Source organism: Felis catus, chromosome D2 (genome assembly GCF_018350175.1).
Source record: "Felis catus isolate Fca126 chromosome D2, F.catus_Fca126_mat1.0, whole genome shotgun sequence".
Classification (NCBI taxonomy): domain Eukaryota; kingdom Metazoa; phylum Chordata; class Mammalia; order Carnivora; family Felidae; genus Felis; species Felis catus.
This window is the reverse complement of record NC_058378.1, coordinates 59,579,031-59,592,879: the sequence shown is the minus strand read 5'-3', so window position 1 is coordinate 59,592,879 and position 13,849 is coordinate 59,579,031. Positions and strand designations below refer to the sequence as shown.

The following is a 13,849-nucleotide window of genomic DNA, read 5'->3' as shown; positions in this document are numbered from 1 at the left end:
CCCCCTTTTCCTCCCGTTATTTCTGTTTCCAGAGGTAACTAACTGCTGCTGACAGTTTCTTTGTAACCCTTCTGGAAATGGTCAGTGCACGTGTAAGTCAATAGTATTAGGGATTCTATTTGGCTCCAAATCCTTGCAACGTCTCACTTGCGAAGAAGCCCTGATTCTCCTCCTTTTACAGATGGAACTTAAAAGCAGGTGGCTCTCCGAAGTCACTCAGGTGTTGAGTGGAGAAGTTTGCTGCCCATCCAAGTTTTCCTGGTCTGGAACCTGGTCCAGGTCTGGTGTCGTCACTGGTTCCTGGTTCCTGGTCTGGTGTCGTCATCGTCATCTTCTTTTCTCCTCCTCCTCCTCCTCCTCCTCCTCCTCCTCCTCCTCCTCCTCCTCCTCTTCCTCCTCCTTCTTTCTTCTTCTTCTCCTTCTCCTCCTCCTCCTTCCTCCTTTTCTTTTTTTTTTTTTTTTTAGTGTTTATTTATTTTTGAGAAAGAGAGAGTGTGCATGCAGGCGAAAGGCAGAGAAAGAGGGGGCCAGAGGATCCAAAGTAGGCTCTGGGCTGACAGCAGACAGCCCAACGTGGGGCTTGATCTCATGAATGACACTTTTGTGACCTGAGCCAAAGTCAGATGTTTATCCGACTGAGGCACCCAGACGCCCTGGAACCTGTGTCTTCTACACCCTCTGCCCCAGGGTTCCTTGTCTCCTCCATCTCACCCTGGCACCGCGATGGGCCAGCTGAGGTGAGAGCCCCCTCATTCCCATGGGCAGGCCGGGACTCCGCTGCTCTGTGCTTTTAGGGCAGGGTGGCCCCCTCTGACGACTCAATCTAGGGGAGAACTTGCTGATGGGAAGGGCAAGGAGCAGGCCCAGGAACTTGACTGAGATGACCGTGGGGTCCACATCCGCGGAGGGGCCCATCCCAGGATGCCCTCTGGGGTCCGTATTGGGTTTCGCTGAGGCCTTGAGGGTTACAGAGAACTACAGGCCTCAGTGTCTGCAGGACCTCCCAGACAGGGGCACAGGATCGGGGAGGAAAGTGGTCCTGGGCTCCCAGGGAGGAGAGGGACATTTAGATGAGAACTCCAGCCCTCCAGAGGGAAGAGGCCGAGCAGGAGCAAAGACAGTACTGTTGCTCCTGGCTGTGAGGAGAGGCTCTGGAAGGCCCTGCCCCCTGGGTAAGCTTTCAGAACGACTCCCAGACCCGTCCTCAAGTCCTCTTTTGTACAGAGCCTTCAGGTTGGGGCCTTAGGAGATGTGAGTTGCCAAGGTCCAGCCATAGCCGCTGAGGCCTCGGAGGAGACTCTCCCAAGGGACTGGGTGCAGGGGGCATCTGACCCTGGCCGCCTGGGCTGTCCCTGCCTGGGCCTGCATGCCTCAGGCCTGCATCCCGGTTCTCACACTCCCTATCCTCACACGGAGTGTAGACAATGGGCCAGGCTGGCACCTACCCCTTCCCAGTCCTCGTGGGACGCTCTTTGGGACAGAATCCTCAGTGAGGTGCTCCTTCCTATCTGTCCAAGACGGAGCTTATATCAGGGATCCCTGAGGCCAGTACTCGGAAGGGAGAGCAGTCTCGACGAGGCTTATGAAAGCCCGAGGAGAGGCTGAAGGTGGACCCACCTCTCTGCAATTTCTGGGCCAGACTGACTCCAAGGAACCAGGTAAGCCTGCCCGAGGGCTCAACCCTCTCCCTCGGCACATGGCAGAGGTCCCCAGGTCCCTGTTACCCCCAGGAATCATGTCCACATGCCTTAACGTGGACTTATTACTCGTGAAGTCCCACAGCTCTGATGTGTACCAGGTGGACATTTGTGGGACAGCCCGCTTCTATCTGTTGATAGTGACAGTGCTGGACTGGGGGTCTGAGGACATGGGTCTGTTCCCAGCTTGCCTTCCAACTGACTTAAGTGCCTGGGACAAGTCACTTCCCCACTCAGCCTCAGTTTGCCCATCTGTGAAATGTGAGAGCTGGACCGAGTTTGGAATCGTGGAAATCCGGGAATGAGCTGGTGTGAGTGGGGTTGGCAGGGGGAGTTCTGCTCGTCGAACTGAGGAGGCTCTCTGTCTAGGGAGCTGGGGAGCACTGTGGAAGGTGGGGACCCCTAAAAGGATATTACCGGTCATGAGGAAAGAATGTACGTGTGTGTGCCATCAGTGTGTTTATAAGCGTGCTTGTGATGTGCATATATGTACACCAGAGCATGAGTACATGTGTAGGCGAGCATGTGTTCGCGTGTACGTGTGTGTGTGTGTGTGTGTAGCAGCTAATTGATCCCTCCCTCCCAGCTGGGGTGGGGGAAGGGGCCAAGAAGGCACTCACTCATTAGGAGGCAGCTAATGGGCCCAAATGGCCATGTCAGCAAAGGCTGAGCTCAGATGAGCTTCCTCCCGGAGGGGGGCAGGGGAGAGATGTGAAATAGGAAAGAGCGGGGAGAAGAAAGCAAAGAAGAGGGAGAGAAAGAAGGGGAAAGGATGAAGCTTGCTTTCCCAGGGGGAACTGAAATGTTTGCCAGGGGCCTCACTTTGGCCCCATCAATAAATACTCCCACCCGCTTGGAGAAAACGCTCCAGTACCCGAGAAGGGGAGGGGGAGAAACGGGATAGGGGACGGTGGAGGAAAGCGCGCCTATGTTCCTGTGCCTCAGGCACAGTATGTTCACGGACCCGCCTATGCCTATCATGCACGCCTATCCATGCACGCAGGAGCCACGTGCTCACCCAGGGACACACCCCTCGGGCACAAACTGAGCACACAAAAGGGCAGGTGCATGCGTGCATGAGGGTGTATATGCGCATTCACCCCAGGATGCTGGCTCTGTGTTAGGTGTGAGGGAGATCAAAGTGAAGAGGACAGGTCCCTGCCCCCTGGAGGCTGACATTTCAGTGGGGGTCCATGCTAATGAAACAGACCATTCATGTGGTTTGACACAGGCACACGTAGGTGGACTTCTCAGGACCCCGGGGGGATCACCTGCCATTCCTTTGCCTGGGGCCATTTTCATACTGAGGGGTGGGAAAGGGGGAACCAAGGCCAAAGTCAGTACCTCAGTCAGCTAAGCCCCAGGAGGATGTGACCCTCGTGTCACATCCATTTCCCCCACACCCTTCCTTCACCACACCAGCCCTGTTGCCATTGCTTACAAAATCTCTCACTTTCAAATTGTGAAAACACTAGCTGCATGCATTGATAATAGCAAATCAGATTCATAGTCTGGATACCTGGCCGGGGAATTCTCTAAACTTGACTTTACAAGAGGATTATTTCTATCTTGCACCATTTACAAACTAGATTCCAGAGGAAATAAAAATCTGATTCTAAAAATGTTAGAAGACAATATGAGCTAAAATGGAATAATTTCACATTAGAGAAGGCTGTTTAAAATAAGACACAGGGGCGCCTCGGTGGCTCAGTCAGTTAAGCGTCAGACTTTGGCTCAGGTCACGATCTCGCGGTTCATGGGTTCAAGCCCCATGTCGGGCTCTGTGCTAACAGCTGAGAGCCTGGAGCCTGCTTCAGGTTCTGTGCCTCCGTCTCTCTCTCTGCAGCCTCCCTTGCTCGCCCTCTGTCTCTCTCTGTCTCTCTCAAAAATAAATAAACATTAAAGAAAATTTAAAATAAGACACAAACTATAACAGCCATCAAGAAAAGCATTGAAAAATATTCATCTAAATTTAAAACTGCTTTCTGATAAAAGATTGAAAATGACATAGAGAGAAAAGCAACCAAAGCATAACAAATACTAATATGCAGAATAACGAATTCTAATACACCAATAGGAAAAAGATTTTAAAAACCTACTTGAAAAATGGGCAAAGTATATGAACAGGCAGTTCATACAAGAAATACAAAATATCCAATAAACTTAATAAAATATGTTCAACATTAGAGCGATGCAATCATAATTAGGAAGATGTAAATTAGAACAAAGATAAGATTTATTTCTGCTTGATCCATTAGATTAGCAAAATTCAGAAGACTGCTATTATCCAATACTGGAGAGAGTATATGTAAAGTGGGTTGTCTCATCAGCAACTGGAAGCACCATAAATTGCTCCAGTCCAGTCTTTTGGGAAGGTACTTTGGCAGTTTCTATTAAAATTAACAAGGCCCATCTTTGTCTTAGCGGCTCTATTTCTAGATATCCATTATCCTAACGAAATACTCATGTCTGTCCACAGAACCACATACCAGGGAGTTCACTGAGCATTTTTAATAACAATGAAAAGCTGGAACTAACCTACCAGTCCACTGGTGGGGCAATGGCTAAACTAAATAACAGTGGCAACTTGTGCTATGGAATGCTTAGTATGTCGCAGTTAAAACTAATGAGGCAGATCTATAGGTATTGAGTCAGGACATCTCTGTGCCATATTTTTTTCCAAACCATATTTAAAAAAAAATAGAAACCTAGCTTATTTTTAGTGTTTATTTATGTGTGTGTACGTGTGTGTGTGTGTGTGTGTGTGAGAGAGAGAGAGAGAGAGAGAGACAGAGACAGAGACAGAGAGAGAGACAAGCATGACCAAGGGAGGGGCAGAGAGAAAGGGAGACACAGGCTCCAGGCTCTGAGCTGTCAGCACAGAGTCTGACATGGGTTTGAACCCACGAACGGCGAGATCATGACCTGAGCCGAAGTTGGACGTTTAACTGACTGAGCCACCCGGGCGCCACCCCCTCCAAGCCATATTTTTAACTAGAAAAAACTCAAATTGCAGAAAAATAATGTGTACACAAAGCTAAAAACACACCCCCAAAAAATCTGTATGTTTTCTCATGTATAATATTTACATATACATGTAAACTCATAGGAAATTGTCTAGAAGGATACCTAGTAAGCTGACCACAGTAGTGATCTCCGGGGAGGGTTCTGGAATCTGAAAGGGTGCTTCATAGTTATTTCTTACAACAGGAATGCATCCAGGCCGCCTGGCTGGCTCAGTCACTAGAGCGTGCAACTCTTGATCTCGGGGTCTTGAGTTTGAGCCCCACGTTGGGTATAGAGCTTATTTAATAAAAAAATACATAATAAATGGACAAAAGAATGCGTCCATGGCTTACTTTTGAAATTTAAAATAAAAAGCTCACTGAAGGTATTTTGAATGACTTCCTGAATGAAGGGGGCAGCAGTGAGACCCGACATACACACAGGAGGAGGCACCAAGAGTTATTATCCATTGAATGAAGAGTGGAGATCCTCTCTGGAAGCCATGATGCTTTGGCAGATGTCACAAGGATTCGCCTTCCGTTCCACTCCTGGGATGTTAACATTGGGGAGCTATCCAGACTGACTGGCTAGAGCCCCTCATTTTACAGAGGTGAGAGAGATGGCCGGGGCCCTAGCCGTAGCTGCAGAAAGATCACAAAAGGTTAATGGAAGGCAGAGGGTGGCAATTTGACCGTACACCTGTTTGACTCGTCATTTGTTGTCTCGGAGACAGATCCAGGCCCGGGGGCTCCTGGATGTCGCCACAGGCGCTGCCTTCTGTCCCAGCGATTCAAAACAAATATTGAGTGATGATTGGTGCTAACAGTCACTCCCAGCAGCCCTCTGCAGTTGATAGGATCTTGCCTTGCACATGTCCTCATTTGTTCTCGTCATGGCTCTGAAAGGTAGCCCCTGTTGCTATCCCCATGTCACAGATGAGGAAACTGAGGCTCAAAGAAGTTAAAGACTTGGCCGGGCTCACTCAGACCCCGAGAGGCAGCGCAAGACTCATCCTCATTCATTTCGCATCTTTACCCTTTGTTCTTCCGGCTGCAGCAAAATTCCTTCTGGGATTACCATCTTCTTCCCACCTCGGTTTTTCTGGGCACGAGCCTCGGCCCCGGCCTGACATTTGCTCTGGGAAGAATCCAGTTCTGAGGCTGAGCTCAGGCAAAGGACCTCACTGCGGCCTCGGGATGGTGATGAAGACCACGACGAGAGGCAAGACTGTGCAGTGACCTAATCACGAGGGCAAGCCCTTGGCACCAGATGCACCAGGGCTCTCTAGCTTAGTGAGCTTGAGCACATGCCTCACCATTTTTGCCTCTGTTTCTTCATCCACAAAGTAGCAATAATATGAGAATCTCGCTTGAGGGTGTGGCGAACATACACTGAGATAATACACAGAAAGGCCTTGGTTTGGGCCCCAGCATTTTATTAGCTCTCACCAATACGCTGAAGGCGCTGATGGCACACATTTAGGGTGGGATGGCCCTTCCGCCCAGGGAAGCACGACTTAATCTCGGGTTTAGTGCACACTTGCACTACAGAAGGAGCTACGTCAGAGAAGAGTGTGACAGCAGCCTGGGAACTCCGGAGGAGCACCTGAGGCCGGGAGAGGATGAGCCGGCCTCCAGCTGCCAACAGGGAGAAATAACCCCCCAAACAGGAAAACAAGTCCCGTGTCTTTAGAGTGGATGGTCTGAGAGGCAGTCAGAACTCATTGTCGGGGGAGGGCGAGGGGAAGGGCCGTGGTCAAGGGCAGGACGGGGCCAGTATGCCAAGCAAAGATGCCAGGAGGATGGCCGGGGACAGGTTTTAGGGGTACTTAGGATCCACAGTGAGAGTCGGCCAGATAGGATCCACAAGCCAGGGTGGGTCTGGATTTCCCTTCCTCGGGGCTTTTGTGTCTAGAGGGATAAAGTAGAGGGCCGAGGGACTCAGAAGGCTGAATACCCAAAGCAGTCTCCAAGTCTTCTTGGCAACGGCTGATAGGGGACATCCAGAGTCATCCAAGGTCAAGGAGAGGGGCTCTCTGAGACGGTTCCATAACATTTTTCCAGGCTGCTTCCTGTTGCCTCTCCCCAACTCTTGTCCCACGGGAGCCTAAGGCCAAACAGTTACCAGACTGTGGGGGCAGCCAGTGTGGAAGGAAGCGGCCTAGCCCAGCTGAGGTGTGGGACGCTCTCGTTCGCCAACTGCCCGTCCAGGGGCCGCTCTCGAGCTTCCTCCCCCTCCCCCTCGCTCCACATCCACCTGATCATGAAACCCTCCCGAGGATTTCTAACGTCTCCCTTCCTTCTCCCTGCTTTCCCTGCCCAGGCCACCACCTTCCGCCTGGACAGAGGCAATGGCCTCCTCGCTGCTGTCCCACCCTCCCATCCACCGCTCGCTCGTGGCCACAAGAATAATCCTCCTAAATTGTCTATCTGAACAAACTACGCCTCTGATAAAATCAAAAACAACAACAATACCCTTCAGTGCTTCCTCATTGCCCTGGAGGCCAAGGTCAAGTTCAAGGTCCTTATCAGGGTTGGCGAGGTCCCTGCTCTCCTCTGTGGTGTCATCGCTTATCATTCACCGTCTCATAATTTATGCTCTGGCTGGATGGGACCGCGGGCTCTCACCTCAGGACCACTGAACTAGAATCTGCGTTGGAACCAGCTCCCTAGGTGATTCTCACGCACATCAAAGTCTGAGAAGACAGCTCTAGGCTCGTGTGTCCCAAATTCTCTGATAATTAGAATCTCCTGGGATGTTTATTAAAAATGCAAATCCCTGGGCCCCACCCTAGCCCAGCCAAATCAGAATTTCCATGGGAGAGGCCTGGGAAGCTGTGTATTTAACAAGCCTCTCAAGTGACTCCCTTCGTCACAGGGAAGTTTGGGAATCATTATCGGTGGTTCTCAATCTTGGCTGCACATGCGAATCACATGAGGGAGCTTTAAATCTATATGACCGATTGGGGATTGTTTCCTGGGGTGCAGCCTGGCTGGGACCCAGAGCCTCCCTGTATGGGCTGTGGCCGTGGGATAACATCCCACTGCAGCTTGGAACCGACTGGGGTGAGAGCAGGGAGAGGGGCAGAGGGTGGAGAGAGCGCGCTGGCTTCCGAGGATCACAAACGGCACTGGAGCCTCAGGATTACTCCGGAAGGAGGTTTTCTCCCCACGTGCAGGTACAGAAACAGACTCAGAGAAGTCACGTGTCCATAGCCACAGAGCTGATCAATGGCAGAGCTTGGGCTCTGGGTCTTCTGGGATTTTCCCTCTGAGATACACAGGCAGTGACTGCCTTCCCCACTCACGTTTGCGCTCTCACACCCAAGCACAATCATTTACACTCAGAAGCACCCATACGTTTACGCAGACACATGCCTACACACAGTCACACACATGCACACCGTCAGTCCTCCAGCATGCACACTCACGGACACGGACACAAATGCATCCATACCCACTCTCATGAGCCCCTGGCGGCTCTCCCTCTTTCCCAGAGGCCGACTCTCGAATCTTCACCTGGACCTCATTCAAAGTGTGTATTGAGGGGTAGGTTTGGGCCTCAGAGGAGTGGCAGGGAAGCAGATGGCTGGCCCCAACAGCCCACCTCTCATCCCTCCGCCTTACGAATCGTGCCTCCAGCCCTGGGTCAAGGGGCTGACTGTGTTTGGGCACAAACACAATTCATTCTTGAACGACCGAGAAGCCAGAATGGAGATCAGGATAGAAATCCACCATCAACCAGAGCCCCCTCAGGCTATTCTGAGCCTGGAGCGAAATCCTGGGGCTCAGAAGTCAGACCGAATTGGGGTTTGAATCCTGTTCTTACCACTTCCTAGTGGCGTGGCTTCCAACAATTCACTTCCACGTCTCTAAGTCTCAGCTTCCTGGTCCGTAAAGCAGGGCTGTGAGTTCTGCCTTCTTGCAGCACTGATAGGAAAAGCAAATTGCAAGGGCGTCTGGCACAACACATGGAAAGCATTCCATCCACTGAAGCTGTTTTTCACTATCCTTGCTATTATCATCATCAAATATCATCATTATTACAAACGCCCCCCGCGGGTGGCCCGTTGAGGAGATCAGCCAACGGGCAGATGGGCTGAGGTGGCCTTTCCAGGGCAGAGCAGAAGGGCAAGGGTAGGGGTAAAACAGGTCGTGGGGCAGAGAAGCTAAAGAGGGCCGTGAGGGGGCTCCTTCCGGGCGGGAGCAGGTACAGCCGGAGAGGGTGTCGAGCATGGACCCAGCTGTGTCCCCTGGTTCATAGGGCACTTCCTGCCCTATCAGAGAGGCAGAAGGGAGCTGGGGGCCCTTCCCTAGGCTTCAGTGCCTGGTATCCCATCCCTCTGAAGCTCTAGATAGAAACCAGGGTCTACCCATCAGCAGTGGGTATCCTCCTCTTTATCTCTGCTATCAGTGCCCCGAGCCAGCACCACCTCCTGCTTACCATTGCTCCCTGAGAAGTTTCGCTGCATTCTCCAGGCACCCCGGGGAGGCTTAGAGGGTCAGGAGTTTTCTCCTTCATGGAGAGTCAGACTGGGAAGCATTTTCTGTTAATTGACCTTGAGGTGGGAAATTGAGACACAGGACCCCAATCCAAGCCACAGGGAGAATTCAAAAAAGCTGGGGCTGGAATCCTTGACGTTTACTTCCTCCCCCAGACACTGACCGCCAGGGCTGGGAGGGGATAAAAAGGTCTCCCCGGGCCGGCCTGAACTGAAGGGTCAAGATCTCCATCTTCTGGAGGTAAGGCCAGATTTAGCCAGTAGCTGGGGAGAGGCAAGACTTTTCCAAGGCACCCCCAGGCCTCTGCCAAATAAGACGGAAGGGAAGCCGAGATGGGTTGGTGGGGGGGATATTGCACTGAGACCGGTACTGCCCTCTCTGTGGCCGGAGCCCAGCTGAGGAGGCCAATTACCCACGAGCCCCTGCTCCCCAGGGCCCCATCACCAGGCGCTCTCATCACCTCCAGGCCCAAGCGGATCCCCCTTTATCAGCCCCCCTGGCACCAGCCTGTCTGAGCCTCCCGCACCTCTGACGCCCAGGACATTTGTTTTGGTATCTGTGGTGACTGTGGTCAGAACATAATTGGAGCTGAAACACCCACTCGGACCCCCTGAAGGATAAACAAGCTAGGCTGGGGCAGCCCTGGAACCGACGTGAAGACAGACATAAAGACAGTGGGCTGAGGAAGCCAGGCAAGCTGGGTGTGGAAGGCCAGGCGGGGAAGGGAGAGGGCCCAGGTGGGGAGACAGCCATGGGCCTGCATGCATCCAGGGCAGGGAAGTCAGGGCCCAGGTGCACCTGCGAAAGCCTCCCCACCCCCAGCCCGCCCGGGTCCGTGGCTGATCCTCAGGAAACTCTGGGCCTAATGAGGGTTTCCCCAGCCTCCAAGGAAGTCCGCTGTGCAGACTAGAAGCTAGCTAACAGTTCCGTTCCCTGGACCCTGTCCCCACAGCCCGCAGCTCAGTGGGTCTTCGGGCCCAGGAGTCACGCTTGGAAAAACACTGGCCTTCATTGAGGGGGACGTCTTGACCTTCCCTTCAGGGAACCTGAGAGCAGGAGACTGGGCCCTGCCCGGGGCTGGGAGTTCCCAGCCAGACCCAAAGGCCCCACAGCCACGAGGGGCACTCCAGGATCCCAGCTAATACCTGCAGAGAGCTGGGGGAGGAGATGACGGCAAGACAGCTAGGCAAGATCTGCCAAGGAGACGGATGGTTCCAGCTGTTTTCCTGGGGCTCCAGTTGAGGCAGCTGGGGCTAAAGGAGGCCTGGCTGTCCTTCAGAGTCCGGCTCTGCCAGCTCCACCCTTGGGGCTCAAGGCAGTTAAAGGGCCAGAGCCCTGCGTCTCTGGGGGAAACAGCTTGTTGGCTAGGTGGTGATGCAATGCCACGCGTGCTATGCACACCATCATACCGCAGCTCTGCCCGGCCTCGGGAGAGGCCAGAAGACCATACCCTTGCGTGGAATGTGGGGGTTGAGGGGCTTGGAGAAGGGTCAGGCTGGGGGCCTCTGGCAAGCCCGTTGTTGAAGCCACAAGTCTCCTGAATCTTACGACTCATTTGTGTCTCTGGGCACCTCACCACTTACATGGAGGAGGGAGGGGGAGGAGGGGGCGGGTCTGTGGGGGGCCAGGGGTCCTTGAGTGGAAAGGGTCCACGCAGCTCACAGGCCCATGTGTCTGAACGATCCGTTTGAGGGCCAGCGAGCCCTCCAGACGCTGAGGATGGGCTTGGACCTGGGAAGGAGAGCCTTAAGAGCCTGGCCACATTTCAGGGGAGCTCGGCCCCAGCCAGTGATGTTGGGACTGCCACATCCTCCCCGGCTCGGGTCCCGTTGCTCACACACGCCTTCTGGGACCCCCGACTCTTCTGAGACGATCCCATTGGAGGATGGCACCGGGTGTGGTCTCATGTGTGAGATGGGTCCTGTCTTTTGGTCCCACTGAGGCTCGGGGCTCTTTCCCTCAGCAAGACTCACATCTCCACCTATCCCACCCCACCCCGGCGTCTGTCTCCTGCCCAGCCCACCTTTTCCAAAGGCATTTCCTCCAGCGCTGCTGTCCTGGGTTTTAGGTCTGCCCTCTGGTGGACACTGCCATAACTACTGCCACCACCTTCTGAGGCTTTGGCCTTCTCAGAGGTGTGGCCAGAGAGAGCGGCACCGACCCCAGAGAGACAGGGCCCTGGGGGAGGCAGGCAGGACTCCACGTCCGGTGAGCACGCCCACATCCTGCTTCCTGGGACCTGGGACGGGGCGCTCCCAAGAGTTGGGCTTCTTTGGCAGCGGAGGCTCTTAGGTGCTGGGCAGGAACCTCCCAGGAAAGTCTCCCTCTGCTCCACCCACAACGGCCTCAGGAAGCCCAAGGGGCCAACCACGGGCCTCTCATTCTGCCCCGTTTCTCCTGGCCAGGACTAGAAAGGTCCCGGAGGCCACAGCCCCATTTCCTAGAGCTGAGAAGTTCCTGTGCGTGTTCTCAGGCGGAGCAGACACTCACTCGCTAATGGGGCACTTCTCCCTACTACCCCCTCAATCCCTTTGCCTGGGGCTCCTTGCCTGGGCCAGACCAGTGAACACCCACAGTCCTGTAGAGCTGCTATGAGGACCCAGAGGTCCGATGATCCACCTCACAGACGCAGACGGAAGGACGGAAGCCCTCATCACAGGATTCTTCCACGCGCCCCAGCAACGGTGAATAATTTATGTACAAGGTGGAGAAGACAATAAATCAGCAGCAATGATTAACATGAGCTATTTTACGTGTGAGAAAGATCTATGGCAGGAGGCTGCCAGGTTGCTGGTGATTAATGCTGCTGTTTGCACTGGCTTCTGGGCCTTTATATTCAATTATGGGCCTGGAGTATGTGGGGGGTCCTGGGAATGGCATGGGGGAGACCAGGAAACAAGGGTGGAATAGTTGTTGCCTAGGACCGAGGTTGAGATGACAACAGGTGGCAGCCTAGCCCCGTGGACACCTTTACCGACGAAAAGGCTGTTAGTGGGACAGAGAAGTGGCTATTTCTGTGATGGGAGTCACTTTGCCCCTGGGATCCCCTGTAACTACTGGTGAAAAGGGTGCCCCGGCAAGGGGGCACAGATGGAAGGAAGTATCCTTGGGCAAATCTGACTTTTCTAGAGTCCAATGTTGGATTTCTGAGTCGGGAATGGAGTAACATCAGCCAGTCAGCTTGGGGTTGAGGTCAGTGGTTAATGCTGGGAAAAGCTCCCTGTCAGCAACAGAGCCAGGGAACCAGGGCCTAATTTCACATCCTAGACGTGGATGGCGGCAGGGGGACAGGCCGGGGAAGAACTCTCCGGGTGCCCTCGTCCCAGCTGACCCAGGAAGCCCTGGGAGGCCCCCTCCCTGCATTCCCACACTCGGCCTCTCTTGCTCAGCCGGCTCCAGCTGGCCCCTGTCAGTGCTGGGAGGCAGGGGGCGGGTGGGGGGGGGTCCAAAGAACAGTGGCGGCTTTGGGGTTAAATGATTTCCCCCTGCCCACCCCCTCCCAGCCCTGGGTCCTATCAGCTCCTTCCGTCTCTTCCTCCTCCTCCTCCGCTCCAGTGACCTCTGTGCAGTATGGCCCTGCCTCCCCTTAGAACCCAAGGCTTGTCATGAAGGGTGGGGGTGGGGAGTCTGCTGGGGGCTGGGCTGACAGCTGAGCACTGGGACCCTTTGGAGGACCCGGACGTGCAGGAAGAGCTCCCTCCCTCCCCCCAGCCTGGCGTGGAGACTTCTGTAAGTCATTCTATCCACAGGCCAATGCTTCAGAATCGCAGGTCTGGGGTGGGAGGAGGCTTGAGGCAAAAGGAAAAGGCAACATCATCACCCTGGTAGGGGATGGGACGGGGCACCAGAGGAGGCTGGTTTCGGCAGGCCAGGGTTTCTGGCTGGAGAGAGAGCCTGTGGCTCATCTCCCCCAAGCCCCCGCCCCTTGCACACCCTGCAACTTCATGGGAAGTGGTCCTAAGTCATAATGCTGTATGTCTGTGTGTGTGAGCCTGTGTGGGTATGAAATTCTGTGTGTCTGCCTCTAGAAGTCTCTGGGAAGCGTCTGGGTCCGTGGCCGCGTGTGCCTGTGTTTCTGAGCACCTGTTGTGGTTGTATGAGGGCCCATGTGGGGAGCACATGAACACACACGCTTGAGGCTGACCCCAGCCCGGGCCTCGCTCACAGCCCCATCTGACCCACCATTCCCCGACAACTGTCTTCCTCGGCCCCTAATCCCCTGCTTGCCCGGCTCATCCCCTGGACTCCTTGGGACTCCATTAATGAGCCCCGGCCGCCCCAGGACAAGCTCCAAATTAACCCCACTGCTGACCCCGACATGGACACCTGTAATTAGGCCAGGAGTGGCTGAGGCAGAGAAGGCCCTGGGGCTGAGGGGGGTGAGGGTAAGGCTGGGCTGGGACAGGGAGCCTAATGCCCAGGAATGCTCTAAAAGCTGCGCCTGGCTCCAGGGCCCGCCGCCTGGCTCATCTCTAATACCTCACAAAGCCTCCCAGACGGGGCTCCGGGGGGATTACCCCCCAGAGAGGCCCTGGAAGTGGGCAGGGCTGCTCAGTGCGCCCACCCTGCTGGCTCTGGGCTGGGGAGGCCTTACGGGAGGGGAAAGCCGCCCCCGTGGCCTCAGAGCCCAGCAGCTAGCCCCCA

At 54.4% G+C, this 13,849-nt stretch overlaps 1 long non-coding RNA gene across 1 annotated transcript; it reads right to left on the bottom strand.

Moving 5' to 3' along the window:
• Positions 1-4,758: 4,758 nt before the first annotated feature.
• LOC123380880 lies at positions 4,759-10,750 on the bottom strand. Its single transcript, XR_006587239.1, has 4 exons — positions 10,351-10,750; positions 9,147-9,261; positions 8,532-8,632; positions 4,759-6,809 (listed from the first exon to the last, which is right to left on the bottom strand). It is a non-coding gene; the product is annotated as an uncharacterized LOC123380880 (long non-coding RNA).
• Between the last annotated feature and the right edge of the window lie 3,099 nt (positions 10,751-13,849).